We start from the raw sequence: 8,748 nt of genomic DNA, 5'->3' as shown, positions 1-8,748 counted from the left end.
CTAACATAAGACATTCTACTGCCCTGTTGGAGCTACTAACATAAGACATTCTACTGCCCTGTTGGAGCTACTAACATAAGACATTCTACTGCCCTGTTGGAGCTACTAACATAAGACATTCTACTGCCCTGTTGGAGCTACTAACATAAGACATTCTACTGCCCTGTTGGAGCTACTAACATAAGACATTCTTCTACTGCCCTGTTGGAGCTACTAACATAAGACATTCTACTGCCCTGTTGGAGCTACTAACATAAGACATTCTACTGCCCTGTTGGAGCTACTAACATAAGACATTCTACTGCCCTGTTGGAGCTACTAACATAAGACATTCTACTGCACTGTTGGAGCTACTAACATAAGCATTTCACTGCACCTGCTGTAACACTTGCAAATCTACGTATACAACCAATAAACTCTGATTTGATTTCTCATGTTCTGATGCAGATCTAAGAATAACCAGCAGGAGGCATCAAATCCTCTGATAATGACAGAAGTTGTGGTTTATTCTTCAGAATTTCAGTAGTATTTCCAATACACAAGAACAGTATGTTAAACCCTTCCTCCTTATCAGGGACTGCACATTCCATACCATTCACTAAACAGAACAAAATGTTTTCCATGCCAGGTGGACTAGACTGTCAGACTACAGGGTAAACAGGAGGACAGGATGTGACTCAGCACTGTCACCAGGATGGGGAGGCTCCAGAGGAGAATGAAAGGGTGGCAGCGAAAGGAGGGGGAGGGTGAGAGTAGAGAGATGGGAAACACTGCTGTGGTTGGCTGTGTTAGAGATGGAAGGGTGAGAGGGAGGAAGAGGGGGAGGAAGAATGACATTAGAAGAGGGGGAGGAAGAGAGGAGAGTGTTTGAAGAGCAGATGGGTGAACAGGCGTCACTCGTGTCCCTGACAGATATGCAGGCAGGAGTCACAACAAGGCTGTGGAATTACTGATGGAATGCACGCACACACAATGGATATATATATATACACACACACACACACACACACACACACACACACACACACACACAATTGAAGTCAGAAGTTTACATACACTTAGGTTGGAATCATTAAAACTTTTCTTCTTTTTTTTTCAACCACTCCACAAATTTCTTGTTAACAAACTATAGTTTTGGCAAGTCGGTTAGGACATCTACTTTGTGCATGACACAAGTCATTCTTCCAACATCTCAGACAAATTATTTCACTTATAATGATAGGATAATTTACATCATTTGAGTCAAATGGAGGTGTACCTGTGGATGTATTTCAAGACCTACCCTCAAACTCAGTGCCTCTTTGCTCACATCATGGGAAAATCAAAAGAAATCAGCCAAGACCTCAGAAAGAAATTGTAGACCTCCACAAGTCTGGTTCATCCTTGGGAACAATTTCCAAACGGCTGAAGGTACCACGTTCATCTGTACAAACAATTGTACGCAAGTATAAACACCATGGGACCACGCAGCCGTCATACCGCTCAGGAAGGAGACGCGTTCTGTCTCCTACAGATGAACGTGCTTTGGTGCCAAAAGTGCAAATCAATCCCAGAACAACAGCAAAGGACCTTGTGAAGATGCTGGAGGAAACAGGTAGAAATGTATCTATATCTACAGTTAAACGAGTCCTATATCGACATAACCTGATAGGCCGCTCAGCAAGGAAGAAGCCACTGCTCCAAAACCGCCATAAAAAAGCCAGACTACAGTTTGCAACTGCACATGGGGACAAAGATTGTACTGTTTGGAAAAATGTAATCTGGTCTGATGAAACAAAAATAGAACTGTTTGGCCATAATGACCATCATTATGTTTGGAGGACAAAGGGGGAGGCTTGCAAGCCGAAGAACACCATCCCAACCGTGAAGCACAGGGGTGGCAGCATCATGTTGTGCGGGTGCTTTGCTGCAGGAGGGACTGGTGCACTTCACAAAATAGATGGCATCATGCGGGTGGAAAATGATGTGGATAATGAAGCAACATCTCAAGACATCAGTCAGGAAGTTGAAGCTTGGTCGCAAATGGGTCTTCGAAATGGACAATGACCCCAAGCATACTTCCAAAGTTGTGGCAAAATAGCGTAAGGACAACAAAGTCAAGGTATTAGAGTGGCCATCACAAAGCCCTTACCTCAATCCTATAGAAAATTTGTGGGCAGAACTGAGAAAGCGTGTGCGAGCAAAGAGGCCTACAAACCAGACTCAGTTACACCAGCTCTGTCAGGAGGAATGGGCCAAAATTCACCCAAATTATTATGGGAAGCTTGTGGAAGGCTAACCGAAACACTTGACCCAAGTTAATCAATTTAAAGGCAATGCTACCAAATACTCAAATACTAATTGAGTGTATGTAAACTTCTGACCCACTGGGAATGTGAAGAAAGAAATAAAAGCCCAAATAAATCAATCTACTATTATTCTGCCATTTCACATTCTTAAAATAAAGTGATGATCCTAACTGACCTAGACAGGGAATTTTAGGATTAAATGTCAGGAATTGTGAAAAACTGTATTTAAATGTACTTGGCTAAGGTGTATGTAAACTTCCGACTTCAACTGCATACATACATACATACATACATACATACATATACACAAACACACACAAATAGAAAACACACAGCAGGATAGAGCAAACACACAGAGTGAGCAGGGCCCCATGGGCAGGGAACAGCTGGGTGCCCGCTCCAGCAAATTTTACCCTCTCCCTCCCTGGGGACGCAGCGAGGCACAGAGGGACCCAACCATGGATGACCTAGAGAACAGACACACAGGATGGAGAGAGAGCAGCTCTGAGGCTTGTCACTTTGTGTGCTGATATGAAGGGAAGTGACTGAAACACGCCAAAACACACACACACACAGAATAGGAACAGAGTGCTACCCATAGAATCAGAAATTGCCATTCATCAGCACTGAAGGCCAAGTCTTTCATTAGTGGCATAAAGACTGCTGGAGAGAGGCACAAACGCACGTACATACATATACTGAACAAAAATATAAAACGCAACATGCAACGTCAAACATTTGACTGAGTTACAGTTCATACAAGAAGTCAATTGAAATAAATTAATTAGGCCTTAATCTATGAACGTCACATGACTGGGAATACAGATATGCATCTGATGGTCACAGATCATTATAAAACAGTTGGGGCTTGGATCAGAAAACCAGTCAGCGTCTGGTGTGACCACCATTTGCCTCATACAGCACGACACATCTCCTTCACATAGAGCTGGTCAGGCTGTTGATTATGGCCTGTGGAATGTTGTCAAACTCCTCTTCAATGGCTGTGCAAATTTGCTGGAAATACCTGTCCATACCATAACCCCACCGCCACCATGGGGAACTCTGTTCACAACGTTGATATAAGCAAACCTCTCGCCCACATGACGCCAAACAAGTGGTATGTTGACATCAGCAAACCGCTCGCCCACATGACGCCATACAAGTGGTATGCGGTTGTAAGGACGTTTGTACTTACTGCTAAAGTCTCTAAAACGACGTTGGAGATGGCTTATGACAGATAAATTAACATTAAATTCTCTAGCAACAGCTCTGGTAGACATTCCTGCAGTCAGTATACCAATTGCACACTCCCTCAAAACTTGACATCTGTGGCATTGTTTTGTGACACAAAACTGCACATTTTAGAGTGGCCTTTTATTGTCCCCAGTACAAGGTGCAACTGTGTAATGATTATGCTGTTTAATCAGCTTCTTGATATGCTACACCTGTCAGGTGGATGGATTATCTTGGTAAAGGAGAAATGCCCACTAACAGGGATGTTAGCTTTTTGTCCATATTGAACATTTCTGGGATCTGTTATTTCAGCACTTTACATGTTGCGTTTATATTTTGGTTGAGTGTACATATGCATATGCACCGATGAAATGGACTTCGATTAAAGTTAAATGTGGAAGACACATTGAACGCATTCAGTTGTGCAACAGGTGAGGTATACCCTTTCACATTCAAACACGTTTTTCTAATAAAACCGTCAAAAGAGACTTCCGGGTTGGAGCGAGCGGTCGCATCTGCACTCGGTCCGCAGGTAGTATTACATTTCATTACATTTCATTATAGTACAACGGTTTGATTTGTCTAATCTTAGCAATTTCTTCTTAGCTAGCTACACAGCCGTCTTTGTATCATAGATAATTGCGTAATTATCGTATTTCATCGTCCTAACGCAGTCTACACTGCCCTGCAGCTAGCCAGCTAGCTAACGTCCACCGTTAGCTAGTCCACCGTCTACCGATTAGCAGCACAACTATTACACTCAACTGAACGACTTGATTAGTGTAGTGTTAGCTAGCTACATAGTTGTCTTTGCTGTCTTCGTACCCAAGATAATTGTGTAGTTTAGAGTGTGTAGTTTTATGTCGTCCTTAACATAGGAGACTCTGCTAGCTAGCCAACAGCTAGCCAACGTCTACCGAACAGAACTTCTGCACTCAACAATCCGGTCGCATTTCGCTTCGCTCCACAGGTAGTATCACATTTTTCATTTCATTTCATTACAGTACAACGGCTTGATTTGTCTGATCGTAGCTAGCTACATAGCTAGCTACATAGCCGTCTTTGTATCAAAGATAATTGTGTAGTCTAGAGCGATTTCCTAGGTTAGTTAGCCAGCTATTGTCGTTCTTTTAACGCAACGTAACGTAATCAACACTGCTAGCTAGCCAGCTAGCCCCGAATAGCAGCACAGTAGAAACTATTACACTCAACGGAACGACTTGATTAGTGTAGTGTCAACAACGCAGCCAATGCCAACTAGCCTACTTAGTCAACAACGCAGCCTCTGCCAGCTAGCCTACTTCAGCAGTACTGTATCATTTTAATCATTTTAGTCAATAAGATTCTAGCTACGTAAGCTTAACTCTCTGAACACTCGTGACGTGTAGTCCACTTGTCATTCCAATCTCCTTTGCATTAGCGTAGCCTCTTGTGTAGCCTGTCAACTATGTGTCTGTCTATCCCTGTTCTCTCCTCTCTGCACAGACCATACAAACGCTCCACACCGCGTGGCCGCGGCCACCCTAATCTGGTGGTCCCAGCGCGCACGACCCACGTGGAGTTCCAGGTCTCCGGTAGCCTCTGGAACTGCCGATCTGCGGCCAACAAGGCAGAGTTCATCTCCGCCTATGTCTCCCTCCAGTCCCTCGACTTCTTGGCACTGACGGAAACATGGATCACCACAGACAACACTGCTACTCCTACTGCTCTCTCTTCGTCTGCCCACGTGTTCTCGCACACCCCGAGAGCTTCTGGTCAGCGGGGTGGTGGCACCGGGATCCTCATCTCTCCCAAGTGGTCATTCTCTCTTTCTCCCCTTACCCATCTGTCTATCGCCTCCTTTGAATTCCATGCTGTCACAGTTACCAGCCCTTTCAAGCTTAACATCCTTATCATTTATCGCCCTCCAGGTTCCCTCGGAGAGTTCATCAATGAGCTTGATGCCTTGATAAGCTCCTTTCCTGAGGACGGCTCACCTCTCACAGTTCTGGGCGACTTTAACCTCCCCACGCCTACCTTTGACTCATTCCTCTCTGCCTCCTTCTTTCCACTCCTCTCCTCTTTTGACCTCACCCTCTCACCTTCCCCCTACTCACAAGGCAGGAAATACGCTCGACCTCATCTTTACTAGATGCTGTTCCTCCACTAACCTCGTTGCAACTCCCCTCCAAGTCTCCGACCACTACCTTGTATCCTTTTCCCTCTCGCTCTCATCCAACACTTCCCACACTGCCCCTACTCGGATGGTATCGCGCCGTCCCAACCTTCGCTCTCTCTCCCCCGCTACTCTCTCCTCTTCCATCCTATCATCTCTTCCCTCTGCTCAAACCTTCTCCAACCTATCTCCTGATTCTGCCTCCTCAACCCTCCTCTCCTCCCTTTCTGCATCCTTTGACTCTCTATGTCCCCTATCCTCCAGGCCGGCTCGGTCCTCCCCTCCCGCTCCGTGGCTCGACGACTCATTGCGAGCTCACAGAACAGGGCTCCGGGCAGCCGAGCGGAAATGGAGGAAAACTCGCCTCCCTGCGGACCTGACATCCTTTCACTCCCTCCTCTCTACATTTTCCTCTTCTCTCTCTGCTGCTAAAGCCACTTTCTACCACTCTAAATTCCAAGCATCTGCCTCTAACCCTAGGAAGCTCTTTGCAACCTTCTCCTCCCTCCTGAATCCTCCTCCCCCCTCCTCCCTCTCTGCAGATGACTTCGTCAACCATTTTGAAAAGAAGGTCGACGACATCCGATCCTCGTTTGCTAAGTCAAACGACACCGCTGGTTCTGCTCACACTGCCCTACCCTGTGCTCTGACCTCTTTCTCCTCTCTCTCTCCAGATGAAATCTTGCGTCTTGTGACGGCCGGCCGCCCTACAACCTGCCCGCTTGACCCTATCCCCTCCTCTCTTCTCCAGACCATTTCCGGAGACCTCCTCCCTTACCTCACCTCGCTCATCAACTCATCCCTGACCGCTGGCTACGTCCCTTCCGTCTTCAAGAGAGCGAGAGTTGCACCCTTCTGAAAAAACCTACACTCGATCCCTCCGATGTCAACAACTACAGACCAGTATCCCTTCTTTCTTTTCTCTCCAAAACTCTTGAACGTGCCGTCCTTGGCCAGCTCTCCCGCTATCTCTCTCAGAATGACCTTCTTGATCCAAATCAGTCAGGTTTCAAGACTAGTCATTCAACTGAGACTGCTCTTCTCTGTATCACGGAGGCGCTCCGCACTGCTAAAGCTAACTCTCTCTCCTCTGCTCTCATCCTTCTAGACCTATCGGCTGCCTTCGATACTGTGAACCATCAGATCCTCCTCTCCACCCTCTCCGAGTTGGGCATCTCCGGCGCGGCCCACGCTTGGATTGCGTCCTACCTGACAGGTCGCTCCTACCAGGTGGCGTGGCGAGAATCCGTCTCCACACCACGTGCTCTCACCACTGGTGTCCCCAGGGCTCTGTTCTAGGCCCTCTCCTATTCTCGCTATACACCAAGTCACTTGGCTCTGTCATAACCTCACATGGTCTCTCCTATCATTGCTATGCAGACGACACACAATTAATCTTCTCCTTTCCCCCTTCTGATGACCAGGTGGCGAATCGCATCTCTGCATGTCTGGCAGACATATCCGTGTGGATGACGGATCACCACCTCAAGCTGAACCTCGGCAAGACGGAGCTGCTCTTCCTCCCGGGGAAGGACTGCCCGTTCCATGATCTCGCCATCACGGTTGACAACTCCATTGTGTCCTCCTCCCAGAGCGCTAAGAACCTTGGCGTGATCCTGGACAACACCCTGTCGTTCTCAACTAACATCAAGGCGGTGGCCCGTTCCTGTAGGTTCATGCTCTACAACATCCGCAGAGTACGACCCTGCCTCACACAGGAAGCGGCGCAGGTCCTAATCCAGGCACTTGTCATCTCCCGTCTGGATTACTGCAACTCGCTGTTGGCTGGGCTCCCTGCCTGTGCCATTAAACCCCTACAACTCATCCAGAACGCCGCAGCCCGTCTGGTGTTCAACCTTCCCAAGTTCTCTCACGTCACCCCGCTCCTCCGCTCCCTCCACTGGCTTCCAGTTGAAGCTCGCATCCGCTACAAGACCATGGTGCTTGCCTACGGAGCTGTGAGGGGAACGGCACCTCAGTACCTCCAGGCTCTGATCAGGCCCTACACCCAAACAAGGGCACTGCGTTCATCCACCTCTGGCCTGCTCGCCTCCCTACCACTGAGGAAGTACAGTTCCCGCTCAGCCCAGTCAAAACTGTTCGCTGCTCTGGCCCCCCAATGGTGGAACAAACTCCCTCACGACGCCAGGACAGCGGAGTCAATCACCACCTTCCGGAGACACCTGAAACCCCACCTCTTTAAGGAATACCTAGGATAGGATAAAGTAATCCCTCTCACCCCCCCTCCCCCTGAAAAGATTTAGATGCACTACTGTTCCACTGGAGGTCATAAGGTGAATGCACCAATTTGTAAGTCGCTCTGGATAAGAGCGTCTGCTAAATGACTTAAATGTAATGTAATGTTAAATGTAAAATAATTGTGTGTCACTGCACAGAGTGTATATGAATGAGCAAATATGGCCATGACCGTACAATTCTGTGGCATATGTCTCCTAGTGGTTTTAGACGATTGAATGGAGCCAAATGAAAAGGCGGGTGACTGCAGTGGGCTAACCTGAGATGTGCTGTTGATGAAAAGGCGGGTGACTGCAGTGGGCTAACCTGAGATGTGCTGTTGATGAAACGGCGGGTGACTGCAGTGGGCTAACCTGAGATGTGCTGTTGATGAAAAGGCGGGTGACTGCAGTGGGCTAACCTGAGATGTGCTGTTGATGAAAAGGCGGGTGACTGCAGTGGGCTAACCTGAGATGTGCTGTTGATGAAAAGGCGGGTGACTGCAGTGGGCTAACCTGAGATGTGCTGTTGATGAAAAGGAGGGTGACTGCAGTGGGCTAACCTGAGATGTGCTGTTGATGAAAAGGCGGGTGACTGCAGTGGGCTAACCTGAGATGTGCTGTTGATGAAACGGCGGGTGACTGCAGTGGGCTAACCTGAGATGTGCTGTTGATGAAACGGTGGGTGACTGCAGTGGGCTAACCTGAGATGTGCTGTTGTTGTCGTTCTAAATGCCGCCCACTAAATGCAGCTGTGACCCTCCTCTCAGACTCTCTTTCTGCTCCCTGCTGTGACAGATGACACACACACACACAACATTAAACAACCAAAACCTTT

This window comes from Oncorhynchus nerka, linkage group LG20 (genome assembly GCF_034236695.1).
Source record: "Oncorhynchus nerka isolate Pitt River linkage group LG20, Oner_Uvic_2.0, whole genome shotgun sequence".
Taxonomy (NCBI): domain Eukaryota; kingdom Metazoa; phylum Chordata; class Actinopteri; order Salmoniformes; family Salmonidae; genus Oncorhynchus; species Oncorhynchus nerka.
This window is presented reverse-complemented; position numbering follows the sequence as displayed.